General features: G+C 43.7%; 1 protein-coding gene across 3 annotated transcripts in view; it reads right to left on the bottom strand.

Annotated features, from left to right (window-relative positions):
* The window catches only part of JAK2 (Janus kinase 2), a 117039-nt gene extending 106689 nt beyond the window's left edge, over positions 1 to 10350 (bottom strand). For 2 of the 3 annotated variants that reach the window (XM_041741504.1, XM_041741514.1), the window contains exons 1-2: positions 10226 to 10350; positions 8808 to 8887 (exon numbers count right to left, since the gene is read on the bottom strand). The gene's annotated coding sequence lies outside the window, so the exon portion shown is untranslated. Of the gene's footprint in view, positions 1 to 8807; positions 8888 to 9196; positions 9394 to 10225 lie in introns of those variants that run through there. The other variant, XM_041741520.1, reaches the window with a different exon arrangement.
* Between the last annotated feature and the right edge of the window lie 5721 nt (positions 10351 to 16071).

Genomic DNA, 16071 nt, shown 5'->3' with positions numbered 1-16071 from the left:
GCACCTGGGTGGCCCAGTGGTTGAGCACCCAACTCTTGGTTTTGGCACAGGTCATGGTCTCTGAGTCATGGGATTGAGCCCTGCATCAAGCTCTGTGCTCAGATTGGAGTCTGCCTAAGATTTTCTCTCCCTCTCCTTTGCCCCTCCCCCTACTCAAGTACTCTCTAAATAAAATCTTTTAAAAAGAGTTGATAAATTTTTTGAGTGAATAAAAAGAAGAGAAAATACAGACAACTCTTCCCAAGAGTTTTAAAGAAAACAGACAATGGGGCAAGCAGTAGCTTGAAGAGAATGTGGAGTCAAGTAGGAGTAAAATGGAACTGGCAAACCAGCTCACAGATCAAATTAGCCAGCTGCCTGTTTTTATAAATAAATCTTTACAAGTCCATTCATTTATGTACTGTCTATGGTTGCTTGTGCACCACAAAGGCAGAGTTGAGTAGCTGCTGCTGAGACAATCTTGCCCACAAAGCCTAAAATATTTACTATCTGGTCCTTTTTTTTTTTTTTTTTTTTAATTTTATTTATTTATTTATGATAGTCACACACAGAGAGAGAGAGAGAGGCAGAGACACAGGCAGAGGGAGAAGCAGGCTCCATGCACCGGGAGCCCGACGTGGGATTCGATCCCGGGTCCCCAGGATCGCGCCCTGGGCCAAAGGCAGGCGCCAAACCGCTGCGCCACCCAGGGATCCCTACTATCTGGTCCTTAATAGAAAAACTTTGCCAAGCCCTATTTGCTTGATTTTTTTTTTAAAGGCTGAAAATGTATTTTGAGAAGCTGATGCTAAAAAAAAAAAAAAAAAAAAGAAGCTGATGCTGCCCTACTGCTCCATTTCTCAGAAAAACTCCAAATATATCAGGGACAAATCAAACATGGTACACCAATAAAACGTGCACAGCATAACACCCTAAGATAGGCTCCTGACCGACTCTTCAACGCACAGCAATCCTGTTTCCAAGACACTGTACTAGGCCTATCAAGAAAAGCTGTGAACAGCAACATCATAGACAGAAAGGGGTTGTTCCCGTGCCAACTTGTTTCAAACCAGGGAGTCTCAGTCTGGTCCCCAAATCAATATTCTCAGCATCAGTGGGAAATTGCTAGAAATGCAAATTACTAAGTTCCATTCTAGACCTTCTCAAACAGAAACTGCAGGGGTGGGGATCCCTGGGTGGCTCAGCGGTTTAGCGCCTGCCTTTGGCCCAGGGCACAATCCTGGAGACCCGGGATCGAGTCTCGCGTCGGGCTCCCGGCATGGAACCTGCTTCTCCCTCTGCCTGTGTCTCTGCCTCTCTCTCTCTCTCTATGTCTACGATAAATAAATAAAATCTTAAAAAAAAAAAAAAAGAAGAAGAAAAGAAAAGAAAAAAGAAACTCCAGGGGTGGTGCCCAGCAATTTGTGTTTCAATTAGTTCTCAAGGTAAATTATGAAGAGAACCACCAGGTTAGGAAACAGTTCTAGTACAGCTAAGGAACAGGTGAGGGCCCATCTGGTGTTTGAGCTCACATAATTAAAGGCGCTTGAGGAGATTTAATAAAAGCAAAAGGGCCTCAATCACGCTGTCAGAATTTAATGACAAGCAAGGAAAATGCTATTGGAAAGCTGAATAAAAGGAGACCTTAGTTCTACTGTAGTGAAAAGTCTGACAGAACTATCACCTACAGGAACATGGAAAATGCAATGTATACCTAATGAATTAAGGAGATTCTAGGTAGAATGCTGAAGAAAAGCAGGTGGCTTCTTCTAACTACCTTTGTAACTAAGAGAGTAGAGAAATGAGACGGCTAAAAAATCAGCCATCACTTTTGGAAAGCAATTTCAAGTCAATTTCAAGGGCTCAGAATACTCTTCTCAGCCAGCAAAGTGTTCTTACAGTAAGAAAGAGCTTCAGGGCTCTTTCTTAAATCGAGAGTGGGACTATAAGATCTCAGAAAGATCTAAGTACCTCACTGATCCTTTCAGACAAAAAATTATCTAAGGATCTTAAAAGTATCGTTCTACAGTAGCCTCACAAGGAGCCTAAGGTAAGAAAAACTCCTCTAAGAGATTTGTAGGTATGGCTTTTGTCTGATGGAGTAGATTATGAACTGATACACAGAAGTCCACACACTTTTTAAAGGAATTACATCAGTTTACAATAAAAGGGGCAGTAACTACCTAATATGATGCTTCTGAATGACTATAGGCAGTAAGCAAGTTCAGATGGCTACTCAGTTGCAAAGACAGATCAGTTCCCTTGGGAAAAAAATGAATGATTCAGAAGGTGAAATCAATGACCAAAAGAAGCAGTCACTGCCAACTAGGAACAATGTACAGACAGTAGGACTGACCTCTAGTCAAGGAACTGCCAGCATGTGCCCCACTAGGTTTCAGAATTGCAGTGGACTATTACCATATGGCTCCCTTATCCCTCTTTTTGAACAGTAATGTCTATGCAATTAACACATGCCTTTCCAATCTTGAATGTTAATCCCATGGGGGCACATTCCTGGTCTCTTCACAGGTCTTCAGTTAAAGAGAAATCATTCTCAAGAAACCATATCCAAGGAACCTCAACAGCATATGGATCTGACTTAGATGATGAGGATACTACATCCTGAGTTGGTATCATGATAGGATGTAAATTACAGGTCTCTGAGAAGGGGGTTAGTGTATTTTGCATGTATTTTGCATGTGAGGCATGTGAAGTATGGCAAAAAAAAAAAAGGGGGGGGTGTCAAACTATGGCAAGAGTTTTGTTCAGAGATGGCCATAACAAGATTTCCCATTTCACATTCTAGTCCCCAACCTTTAAATTACCCCCAACCAGCAAGTCTTCCTGAGGTTCTAGACATTGTGGAATAAAAACAAGGCATTCTTGGTGTAGCCTATCTGAATTATTGGCCCATAATATCTGTGAGCCTAATAAAGCAATTGTTTTCTATCACTATAGTAAATAGCAACAGCAACCAGAAAACATACGGAGTCAACAGGGGGAAAAACAGAGTGCGAGAGAGAGAAATACAATAGCAAAGTCCTTGAAGACAAAAGGAGATGGGTTTCTCTGCACATGCAGATGGAGAAGCCTTAGATGCGACCCTGACCAGTTCACTCATTTTAAAGGGTAAAAGGGCAAGGGCGCCTGGGTGGCTCAGGTCATGGTCCCCAAATCCTGCTCCCTGCTCAGCAGGGAGTCTGCTTCTGCCTCTCCCTCTGCCCCTCCCTTGCTCATGCACTCTCACTCTCTCTCTCAAAATACTTACAAGACAAATAAGTAAATAAAGGGGAAAAGGAGTGTAGGCACAGGTAGAGGATAGGAAGGGTGTTACTGATGATGGACTGTGTTATTTAGAAAAAAACGGAAGTAAGCACCAAAAGACACTTAGGAAATCTGAAAGTGGTTTACTGGAAAACAAGAATCAGAGATGCAGAAAGAGCAAGAGGCTGTTTCTTGCTATACACCGTAGTAACTCTTAAGTTTATTCACATTTTACCATGTGACTCCACGTTTCTAAAATAAACAAAGTATTTTTGAACAAAGATTTATTCCATTCCCTCATTTTCCAAATAAGAGGGAAAAGAGGCTCAATGATCGCGTGACTTGTTCAAACTCATGTTGACAGCAGTTAGTCCCTGATCCCCTGATTTCCAAAAACAGTGCACTTCTTCACATCACACTGCCTTTCATATTATAAAATATTACCTAGTGGCATTTTATTTTATAATCAGAATGTATTAAAGTCATTTAGTAAGCAACAATGAATACCCTAATCCCAAGGACTGACAGCAGAAAAACAGGCCAAAATACGTCCTTGGGAAATGAAAATAAGCATTCAAGCAAAACAGCCCATGGACTATCTCAAGCTAGTCCACCTCTGATAGCTAAACTGTACAGGCTTTAAAAAGAGATAATGCTTCCTTTTGCCCTTCCCAGCTCTCCTAAACACTGTTAACCATGCTACCTTCACTTTCACAAGTTATCTAACCAAGGGTTTCTCTTTCCTTTTAGAAATTAATACCTTATCATTCTATTCAGATTTTACTAGTATGAATGCACCCAGAGATCATTTGTCTAACCTGCTAGACCACTGAAGGTCTAGTAAGAACCACTGAATGTCTACTCATTCAAATAATGTAAGTGTAAGGCTAATTCCCACAAGGAAGAGCAGTACCTGGACAGTGTGATATAAAAGGAAACGAATGACAGAAACGGTCAAAAATACTTACCATCTTTATTATACCTAAAATTCTCATCTTTAGTCCCAGTGATAACTTTGGATAGAAGTCTCCATTACTTACCCAACTGTCAAACTCAAAGGTCATATATTATACTAGAGAGAATAAAATATTAACAGTAGGTATTTCTGCAGCAGAAAACTAAAACCAACTTTCATCTTCTAGTTTTCTAAATTTCATGTTAGGAAATTTTTAAGGTCTTTTTTTAGTTGTGACTCTTCTCATTTCTTCACAGTGATCAACAATAATCAACCATTCCCACCCTCTTAATCTACCTACCCATTTGCCTCTCAGACTGACAGCTCCTTCTCTATCTCTTTTGCCAATTGCTCTTCTTTCACCCTGTAATTATGGGCAATTGTCAAGGCTCAATTTCAGGTCCACCGCTCTTTCTGACCACCACAATTCCAGCCTTAAACTTCTCTACCAAGTTCCACTCATCTACTGTCTAGCTATCTATTTTCACTTATCTCACTGTCACGTCAAATTAAACATCAAAAATATAAGTCCAGCTGTTTGAATCTCTTCAACCAGCTACTAAAACCTTCATATCTATTTGTCAGTACTGTCATTTAAAAAATTCTTTGTCACCAACTAGCTGGGTAACTTTAGACACATTTTCAAATCTCTTTAGGCCTCAGATTCCCAATGTACAAAATTCATAGACTCGCCCAGATGTTCTCAAGATGTCCTGGCATTCCAACACTCTTCAATTTCTTATGTCACTGAGGATCAAAACTTCAAAGTCATCTTTGATTACTCCTTTTCCCCTCCCCCCGACCACATCCTCCTTTCCTATCCAATCTAGAATGAAGTCTTATGCCACAGCTCTCCAGCCCTATTTTCACTAAATCCAAACACTAGGCCTAAATTATTTTCCTAGTCTATCATTTCTCTAATTCATATTCTACATTGCACTCGTGCCACTTTGTTTTTCCTAAAATACTTCTCTTAGTATGCTTTTTCTCAATCCAAACTTTTAAAGCTTCTCTGTTACTTACGGAGCAATGTACATTCTTCTCATCCTAGCACTTAAAGGCTTCCAAAATGTAACTTCAATCTATATTATCAACCTGATTTCTTATTACCCTGCCATTCAAACTTTCATTTCAAATTGTCTTATGTACTGATCTCTGAAAATGTCATGCAAATTTTGCTTCTGTTTACCACCTATACACAGTCCTTCCTCTTATGCAAAATAATATCATGCCTAGTTTTTACTTTACCTCCTCTCTGGAGCCTTCCCTGCTCACTTCACCTCTAAGTGGCCTCAAATATCTATAACTTTTATTATTTACCTTATCTTTCTAGTTACATTTTAAGTTCTCAATGAAAGGAACCTATTTTATATTTTTCTGCATCTCTTTGGACATAGCAATGTACCTTCTACATTTTAAGTATTAATAGATATTTGTTTGGTGACTAAAATTGCTTTTTAATACACGACATTTACAGAACTTCCCCATGTGCTCAGCACTCTACGTATGTATTCCTCAAAGCGTATACAATCAACTTGAAAAGATAAGGTTAACATTAAGGAAATTATCAAACAATCAGAGCAGGATATATAAACAAATTATGTGAGGATCCTCTGTAACTAAAAGAATAAAAACATGGAAAGGAAAAAAACAATATTTAGTGAGAAACAGTTTCAGAAATTAGGCTGAATTTTAACTAGGAGTATAATTATAGTAATAGTAGTAATAATAATAGTGATGATAATTATAATAACAAAAGCTAAAACTTAAGGTGTACTTAATATGCCAGGCACTGGTCTTGAAGACTTTTCATGTATTAATTCACTTCATTCTGACTACAATCCTATAGAAAGAGTGCTACAGTCATCCTCATTTTTTCAAATGAGAATGAGGCCCTCCTTCATTACAAAATAGTGAGTGGTAGAGATACAGAATTGGGCTTGACTGAAGAAGGATAGAAAACATAAACGGAAGTTAAAAACTGAAATAAGCATAACCATTATCAGAAAACGTGAAAAGCGGCTTGAAAGACCATAGCAGAGAATGTTCATTGTGGGTCCTTAGGCTAAAGACTGAAAAAACAGGGCAGGAAATTATGACAATTATCCTGAGAACCAGAAAGAGGAAGTTAAATTTAACAGGTAGAAAGTGGGAATTCACTGAAGATTTGGGGGCAAAGGAATGCCACAATAAGGAGTATTAGTGACATTTCTATTGTAGATGAACAGAAGAAAGAGATGCTAGATTCTGAGAGGCTGATAATGACTTTCAACATTCTAGACTCAGGGAACTAAGTCCTGGAATTCAGGTGGTAAAGTGAGGCAAGGAGAGATGAGAGATAAAAGAAATATAGACAGGACATGTTGAATGGGTTAGTTCAAGAGGCGCATGAAAGTAGTAGTTTAAAGATGGCGCCTAATTTAAAGCCTATATGACCAGGAGAGAAGAAAATTCCAAAGGGGTATAAAAATGATGATTTTTCATTTGGGGCATGGTGAGTCTAAGGAGACACTCAAAAACACTAGAAGAGGAGGACTGGAAAAACCAGGAAGTGACTAGAATGACAAATAAGCAATAGAATTCACTTCAAAATGAAAGGAATGGGCAGAAGCTATAAAGATATTAAATAGGAGAGGAAATATACTAAGCCACTACCAGCTGGTACTAGCTTTGTATCAATAATTTTACCAATTTTTGTATCAATACTTTTGGTGGAGATAGGAATCAGTGACCAACATTTAAAAAAAATGCAGTTTTTCCATTTCAAAAATGTTTTGTATGTATCAGAAAAGCCAACCAAAAGCCAAAGCAAAAGGTTCCCAAAGTTTCTCCATTCAGGGAGTTCTTAGTAATATTTTCATAGCACCCCTAAGCCAAAAGAAAAAGGTCAGTAGATGAATTCAAATCACTTAGTATTTTTACAACGTAGTGCTTGCTCAGCCTTGTACAACTTCTTGGAATCAAATTGGACATCACACTCTCCTGTATCACATTGATTCTCACACAGTAGGTGCTTTTTATCAGAGGAACTTTAAAGACAGCTTTGCAAAGATGGGGCATTGTAGAAAGGAAATGTGTCGATTTAATCTTGAAACTGTGAACTAGCTCAAACAGTTCAAGCCTGAGGTGACTGCTGCTCTAGGGCACCTCAGCACACAGTTTGGGAAACTGGGAGCAAAGGAGAGGGGCCTAAACAGAGGGAGGGAAAAAATGTTAAGAGGGGAGGAGCGGAAGAAAGCTCTGGCACAATTTAACCACAAGAGGGCAGCACAACTGTCGGTAGAGGCCACGCAATGATGGGGGAGGGGGTGTGGGGAGAGAGAAGAGTGGAACCCTTCCATAAAAAGGCTGTTAAGACCCCCTCGACCAGTTCAAGACCTGAAAGTGGTCTTTCTCCTTCTACTAACGAGGAAGAAACACAGGCCCCTGGCAGACCACCTCATGCTGAGTGATTCTGCCCTTCTCTAAATCCCCTTTGCCTGCCCGGCCATGAGAGTAGCCAAGACTTCAACAGTAGCCAAGCAATGTACTACTACTTCCCACGCATACATAATCTTACTGAGTCGTCACAACCACCTTTTAAGAAAAGTGAGGCTCAAAGACATTTTAAATAATACAACTATTAAGTGGCAGGAACACCATGATTCAAACCCAGATCTGATTCCAGAGCCAATGCATTTCCCTATTCTGCCTCAAAAGCATCCGGCCTTTCAGCAACAGCCAGGTGAAGCAGAGAGAAGAGACCACGTTCCCTTCCCATACCTGAGACACTTGTCTCAGCTTGAAAAACAAGCTTCACATGCTTATGTAGTCAGCAAGAACTGTCGCTTTCCTCTACAAGTAAATACGTGTACTATTAAGGCAGGGGCTGGACACAACCAGCGTGCAGATCTGTTACACTCTAACAGATAACGTTGTTGCACATGCAAGCTAGTGATTTTCACATTCGTGAGAAAAGGTGAAGGGGGTGGGGAAAGAGAGGTCAAAGGTCACTTCATCTTCAAATCTGCTGGGTGTTGCTTAGAATATTTTCAGGAGCCCAACGACTCACACTTGTACAAACCTATTAAGAAACCAAAAGCGACTGTCCTCTCTCTCAGTCTCACTTCTACTTTCCTTCTCCACGGTCTTCCCCCCCCCCCCCCATCTCTGACATATTCAGCCGCTTCTGCCCTTCCATTCAGACAAAAGGAGTTTCTCCTGATTAACCACCACCGGAAAGCAAACTGGGTAAATTCAACCGACACAGCAAACAGGCAGATAAAACCACCCAGGAAGCACTCGTTGTGGTAGCAGAGGCTCCAGCAAGAACAGCTGGCAGTGTCCTCTCAACAGGTATCTGTTATTAGTCGAAAACGTTCCTCTTTGAGAGGTGAACACTCTCTGGATACTGGAGGAGGACGGGTAAGCAAACTCTGCTTCCGCAAAGTCTCGTTACTTGAATCATCAGCGGGGAAAGAGGCAGCGAAGGTCTCTCAAAGGGTCGGAGAGCAACAGAAACACCCCCCAAATCGCCCCCGCGGACCAACATTCTAAGTCCGGCACTGCCATTTCCAGAGGACCGAGCCGCAAGGAGCCCCCCTGCCCGCCGCGAACACCGCGCACTCACCCTCGCGGGAAGGGGAGGAAGGGCCTTCTTCTGCAGAAGCGCAACAGTTCACATCTTGTTCCCTCGCCTGACTCTGAAACCTAAAAAAAAAAAAAAAAAAAAAAAAAGGCAGCAACAGCGGTTATTACCGCAGAAATCCAGGGGAGATAGATGCTCTTCCCCAGGCGATTCAGGCGTCTAGAACCTCCTGGAAGAGGTCTAAGCCGAGGGGGGAAGGCGGATGCGAGGCGCACATGGATGCAGACGGCGACAGCGAAACGCGCCGCCGCCGGCTTCCCCTCCAAGCGGAAGACTGTCCCCGCACCCCAGTTTACGCCCCCCGCAGCGGCAGGGAGGTGGGCGGACGCGCGCCGCCCCCCACCCAGAGGCCACGCAGCCATCGCACGCACCAGCTGCAGCGATCCGGCGGCGAAGGCGAGCCCCCCGGCCCGCGGGGGCTGCTCCGACCCGGCGCCCGCGGAGCCCCCGGCGTGGGCAGGGGTCCCGGCGTCCTCCAGGCCGGGCCGTCCCGGGCCCTCCCGCGCGGGCTCGGCTCCCACTCACATCCCTGGGCGGCGAGCCCTGGGCCTGTCCCCGCGCGGCGGCCGCAGCTCTCCGCCCCGACGCGCGCCGCGAGTCCGGGCCCAGGCGCCGAGCGGCCGAGGCGGCGGCGGCAAGTCCCGAGCGCGCCGGGCGCCGGCCCAGCCTGTCAGGGCGCGGGGAGGCCGCTGGCTGCGGCCGCCGCTGCCCCCTTCGGCTCCTCTTCCTCTCTCCCTTCCGCCAAGCCCACACCACTCCCACTTCGGGCCGCCGGGAAGCCCGTCGTCACAGGCGTCGTCTCCACCCGCTCCCGGTCACACCGTCTTCCCAGCGCCTCAGGCGACACTGGCTCGGGCGCCCGGGGCGCGTCGGAGTAGGTACCCGCTCAGGAGGCCGGTTGGCGGCGGACTGAGGCGGTCCCGCGGGGCCGGACGACGCGGGGGCGGGGCGGGGGCGGGAGCGGGGGCCGGCCGCGCGACCCCGGACTGCGCCTGCGCCTGCGCGCGTGCGCCGAGCCACAGCACCGCCCTTCTCCGGGTGCGCGCGCAGTGGGCGTGGCCAGCGCCGGCCACGCACGCCCCGGGCTTCTCGGGAAGTCGGCGGGGCCGCGCGGAGATTCCCGGGGCGTTCCCCGGGCGTGAGCGGGCGGGGAAGCTGAGCTGGAGCTGGCGAGCCGGGCCCCAGAGCCAGCGGGAGCTCAGCGCCGGCGCGGGGCCCGACCCTCCCCAGACCAGAGGGAGAGAGAGTGAGTGAGTGGGTGTGTGTGTGTGTGTGTGTGTGTGTGTGTCCGCCGGCCGTGGAGGCGGCTGGGGATGAGTCAGCCCAGCGGGGAAGGCGCCCTCTGCACGCAGCCGGGCACCACAGCGTCCTCCTCCCGTGCGCTGCTGTGCTGTTCGTACCTCTTCTGCTTTCGGTTCCACGTTTCGCGTGCAGCAGACCTGGCTTTCCCCAGTCCAGGCCTTCGGGCGGAGGGGAAGGGGTGCCCAGGGTTGGGGCGGCGTTTGCGCCCGCCGTGTCTTGCAGCTGCAATCCTGAGCGCCTGCCTCCCTCCCATCGCCTCGGCTGGAGAAGGGTGGGGGTGGGACGAGGCTCCCAGCTGCCTGCGGATTGGCGAGTACGCCCGGCGAATGAGGAGAAACAAAGCCCACCAGCCCAAAAAGGCCCATTCATTCTTTCAACAAATATTCGCGTAGCCTCTGCCAGGTGCCAGGGCTGTAAGGGCCCTAAGGAGGGTGCAGTGTCATCGCAACCCGCATTCTACTTGCTCTACTGGAGCATGTATTCTGGTAAAGTGACAAACATTCCTTAAATGCATAATGTGCCAGTGTATAATTGCTACTAGGAAAAATAATACAAAGCAAAGGAATAGAAAGTGAGGAGGCACTGTGCTATTTTAGTGAAGGCAGCCAGGAGAGACGTCCCAGAGTAACAGACATTTGAGCAGAGATGTGAGGGATGAGAATAAGTGAGTACCTGGAAAAAGAGTTTCAGGCAGAGAGACCAGTAAAGGCAAAGACCCTGAGATAAGAATGTGCTTGACAAGTTCAAGGACCGGGAAAGAGGTTACTATGCCTGGCAGACGGTGAAGGAGAGGACAGTGGTAAGAGAGGAATCCAAAGGAGTAGCCTGGGACCCAACTGTGTAGCGTCTTTTTCACTTTTTAGCCCTCTTTCAATCTGAAAGACTTGATGTACTTATAGCCCTTGTTTCTACATTCACAAACAATGCCAAGCTTCAGGTCTAACTTGTATTTAATGATTTCTTTAAATCCACTCAGAAAAGCAACTCCTGCATTTCTTCTTACATAAGATCCATTGCAAAAGGTCTTTGAGCAAATGATAGCAGGATAGGAAATGACTTGAATTCACACTGACTCCTTTAAAGTAAATAATGAACTACAGCTCTTGTTTTCTCATAAGGGGGAGAGGTTTACAGGAGAACTGCATCCCTATGGCTACTCTTCTACAAGCAAAATACACTGGAGAGTCCTTATTTGTAATATCTAAAAGGGAATCAAAATAGTTTGGAGTCAATGGCAAATCTAAAATCTGCTTACAACCTAAAGGCTGAAGAAGTCAAAAGCGGCAACCGCCACAAGAGTTTCCTTTTCCTGCAAACGAAAACTGTTACAAGAGTAGAAACCAGAACACAGACCTACACAAGATAAAAAGGCAAAGTTGTCCTTCATGTCACCCCTAAGATTAAAATCATTTATCTGAACTGTGGCAATGGAAACGTTCTCTTTTGTGAGAAAAAAAAAATGCCCATTTTAGAACTCTGAAACAGTGTAGATGCTCAGGAGGTGAAAGAGTTCACCTAAGACAGAACAAGGAGATAGAAGTTTATTGACTACACTGCAAGAGAGGGGCAGGCAGGACAGCCAAGGAGAGGCTGTCTGCAATGAGGTGGTAGGTGGGTGCCCTTCTTCTTTTTTTTTTTTTTTTTAAGATTTTACTTATTCATGAGAGACAGAGAAACAAAGACATAGGCAGAGGGAGAAGCAGGCTCCCCACAGGGAGCCTGGTGCAGGACTGGATCCCAGGACCCCAGGATCATCATGACCTGAGCCAAAGGCACAAGCTCAACCACTGAGCCACCCAGGTGCCCCTGGGGGCCCTTCTTAAAAGGGAAAAGATGAAAACCTATGGCAATGATGGAATTCTCCTGTTTTTGGTAACCATGCCTAAGTGTAAGTAGCCTGTTGGTCAGTTGGCATGTGGATATTTTGGGGTGGGTCCCCTTTTCTACATTCCATTGGTCAAGACTGTTTGCCTGAAAAATGAGCCTCTACAAAGGGACACTTTTTTATGAAAGTGATTTGGATATGGAAGACAGGTGGACTGGAAAGAAAATACATTATTCTTAGGTTTATAGAATTGAGAAATCTATCTACCTGCCCAAAAAGATAAAGTGACTTGCTTAGTGTCATTCAGAGAATGGAAACCTCTTTTCTCACTAAGAAAGTATGATTTTTAAGTCAATACTGTCCTGGAATGTTGAGTTCTTTTCACCCTATAGAGAATTGTTTGGCTCTTTATGTGATCCCTGGTAGTGGCAGGGCTAGAAATTTGCTCCCTGGGCAAACGTTTCAGAAGGATATCCCTATTTTTTATAAGAATAAAAGAGAATTCCAAGAGAACAATTTTTTTTTTTTGAGAGACAGAGTGTGGGGGTAGGGGAGCAGAGGGAGAGAGCGAGAAAGAATCCTAAACAGGCTCCATGCCCAGTAAGGAGCCCAACATGGGGTTCAGTCCCACAAAGCTGAGATCATAACCTGAGCCAAAATCAAAAGATATTTCACCAACTGAGCAACCCTGTGGCCCCCAAGAGAACAAACTTGAGCAAGTTTTTTATGACATTCTTTCACACAATATGGAAAAATAAGAAATGTGGGTTGGAGGATTACATATTTAGATTCAAAACTGATTGTATGGCCATATCTAAAAGTAAAAATTAGCAGCTAATTGTGACCTGTGGGGTGGTGTGTATGGCACACAGCAAGATCCTATCCTTCAGCTATAGCAAAACATGGCAGGAACACATACACACATACACATGTGTACACATACACACGTATACATGTATGCGCACACATGCGAGACATTAAATTAATCCAAACCTCCCTTACCCCCCATAAATTCATGTTATTTACTATATGCTTATTTATGTCCCACCAAACCCCAAAAACAGGACTAAGTCTATGCAACATCCATAAGCCTCATCTAAATTTTATACAAGTACATCACAATCCCAGTTAATTCAACAAAACGACTTTATATGCCTATCTCGCAGTCTATCTATAGATAGGGTTTCTTTAACTTTATCCCTCTATTTAATACACAACCCATACCCACACACTCACTAACATAGCATACAATGCCATAAACATTTGTTAATGTAGCTTAATTAGTAAAGCAAGGCACTGAAAATGCCAAGATGAGTCATAAGACTCCATAAACACAAAGGTTTGGTCCTAGGCTTCCTATTAGTCCTTAGTAAGCTTACACATGCAAGCCTCCACGCCCAGTGAGAATGCCCTTAAAATCACTAATGCTTTAAAGGAGCGGGTATCAGGCACACTTTTAAGTAGCTCATAACACCTTGCTAAGCCACACCCCCACAGGATACAGCAGTGATAAAAATTAAGCCATGAACGGAAGTTCGACTAAACTATATTAGGCACCTGCAATAAGACTGTGACAATATTGTCAGATGGGGCTTTGGCTACTATCTCTTTTTAAAGTTCTTAGGTGGTTTTGATGCAAAGCCAAGGTTGAAAATACATGGTCAAGGGTTTAAGAACTGAAGCTTGAGAGTCTGGCAGACCTAGGTATAAATCCCAGCCTTTACTCAGGAAGTAATTTAGATTTTCTAAGCTTCTCTTTTCTCAACACTTTAATGGGGATAAAATATCTTCCTTGAGTCATTTTGAAGATTAGATGAAAAGGTATTTTTAAACCCTTAGTACAGCTATTAAATGCATATTACCATTGTGATAAGGTCAATTTATAGATACCACCAAGCTGGGAGGTATAATAAATATGTTGGATTTTATTAGTAATCCTGAAGCATTTGTCACAATTTATCACATTCCACAGAACTGTATGGCCTGGAATGATAAGGGCTGAGTTGTAACAGAAATAAATGCAAAGACTTGCATTTAGATTTTTAAAAAAACTATGCATTAAATGATGAAATAATGAAAACATCATTCGTAAGCAAAAAAAAAAAAAGTGAGAGCAAAGAAAAGACATAGGAAAGCCCTTGAAAAGGGAAACAGGTTCAAGCAAATGTTTGGGGATAGACTGGGAGTTACTTTGTTTTTCCAAGATAGGTAAGAGTACTTTTCTGAAGGTAAGGGGAGTAGCTATGGACAAAGGCTGATTTATTCTATGTCTGGTAATATAAACCAAAAGGCAAAGTTAAGAGTGTGAATCAGGTAGACAGATGAGCAAGCAATGTTTCTTTTCTTTCTTTCTTTCTTTTTTTTTTTTTTTCACTTTGAATCATCCAGATATTTTAGAATCATTCATTTCAAAGTTTGGTTAGATATGGAAGGAAAAATAGTCCAAAACCTCCTCTGCACTTCAGCAGATCCCTATCTCTACATCAAATCTCTCATCCCTTCCTTATAGTCCCAAAGATAAAGGTATTCCTGGCAAGCAGAACCTCTGTCCCTTGAGATACCCAGATAAATTTAAGTTCGGTGCATGAAAACCCAAAGTTTTCCCCTCTGTAAAGCAGAAATTAATAACCTTCTTCAAATGAGGATAATTATTTGGTGAAAGATGCAAAATGTCTATTATAATCATGCTCTACTTTACAAAAGAATGTTTTACTTAAAACAGGTATAGAGCAGCCCAGGTGGCTCAGCAGTTTGGCGCCGCCTTCAGCCCAGGGCATGATCCTGGAGACTGGAGATCGAGTCCCACATCGGGCTCCCTGCGTGGAGCCTGCTTCTCCCTCTGCCTGTGTCTCTGCCTCTCTCTCTCTCTCTCTCTCTCTCTCTCTCTCATGAATAAATAAATAAAATCTTTAAAAAAGAAAAAATGAACATTTTATTTATTTGAGAGAGAGAGAGTACACGAGCTAGGGGAGGGGCAGAGGGAGAAGGAGAGGAAGAAGCAGACTCCCCACTGAGCAGGAAGCCCAAGGTGATGCAGGGCTCCATCCCAGGACCCAGAGATCATGACCTGAGCCTACAACTGAGCCACTAAGGCACTCCATGACTTGTATCCTTATGAGAAGTGGAGAAAACAGACACACAAGGCAAAACAGCCATGTGAAAGAGAGGCAGAGATTGGAGTAGTGCATCTGGACCAAGGAACACCTCAGGCTACCAAAAACTGCAAGAGGCAAGGCAGAAATCTCCTCTAAAGGCTTCAGAGAGAGCACAACACTGCCAGTTCCTTGAGTGCAGACTTCCAGCCTCCAAAACTGTGAAAGAATAAATTTCTGTTGTTTTAAGCTACCCAGTTTGTGATATTTAGTTACAGCAGTATAGGAAATACACCACCCCTACATTCCTCAGACTGAAACTGAGAAAAGCCTAAAACACAACTTTCTCTTCCCTTATCCACACCTAATACTGTCTTCAAGTAAATATTGATATAACCATTCATTTGGAGGGAAAAAAATACCATTTCTTTGCTTTCTCCTTTTGCATAATGGTGCTTTGGTTTATTTGTGTTTGCTTTTGTTTTTCCTTTCTTTTATTGTCACTGCCACCTTAACCTGTTAGAGAGCAAGCATGAAATGGTGTCATACAAGAGTCCATCAAAATCATAGAAGAGAACACAGGCAACACCCTTTTTGAACTCGGCCACAGAACACCAATAAAAATTAATTAAAAAAAAAAAAAAAGAAAAGAAATGGTGTCATAGTCCAAAGGCAAACTCTTTGGGTCAGGCAGTCTAATGCTACAGAGATTTTAGTATCGTGTGCCTTCCGACCAGATGCCAATTGCAAGATACATCCACAAAGGCAAAAGAAACAAAAGCAAAAATGAACTATTGGGACTTCAAAATAAGAAGCTTTTGCACAGCAAAGGATTCAGTCAACAAAACTAAAAGACAACCTACAGAATGGGAGAAGATATTTGCAAATGACCTATCAGATAAAGGGCTAGTTTCCAAAATCTATAAAGAACTTATTAAACTCAACACCAAAGAAACAAACAATCCAATCATGAAATGGGCAAAAGACATGAACAGAAATCTCACAGAGGAAGACATGGACACGGCCA

This window comes from Vulpes lagopus, chromosome 2, assembly GCF_018345385.1.
Source record: "Vulpes lagopus strain Blue_001 chromosome 2, ASM1834538v1, whole genome shotgun sequence".
In the NCBI taxonomy this organism is placed as follows: domain Eukaryota; kingdom Metazoa; phylum Chordata; class Mammalia; order Carnivora; family Canidae; genus Vulpes; species Vulpes lagopus.
Note: the sequence above shows the minus strand (reverse complement) of the source record. Positions and strands in the feature narration are given on the sequence as shown.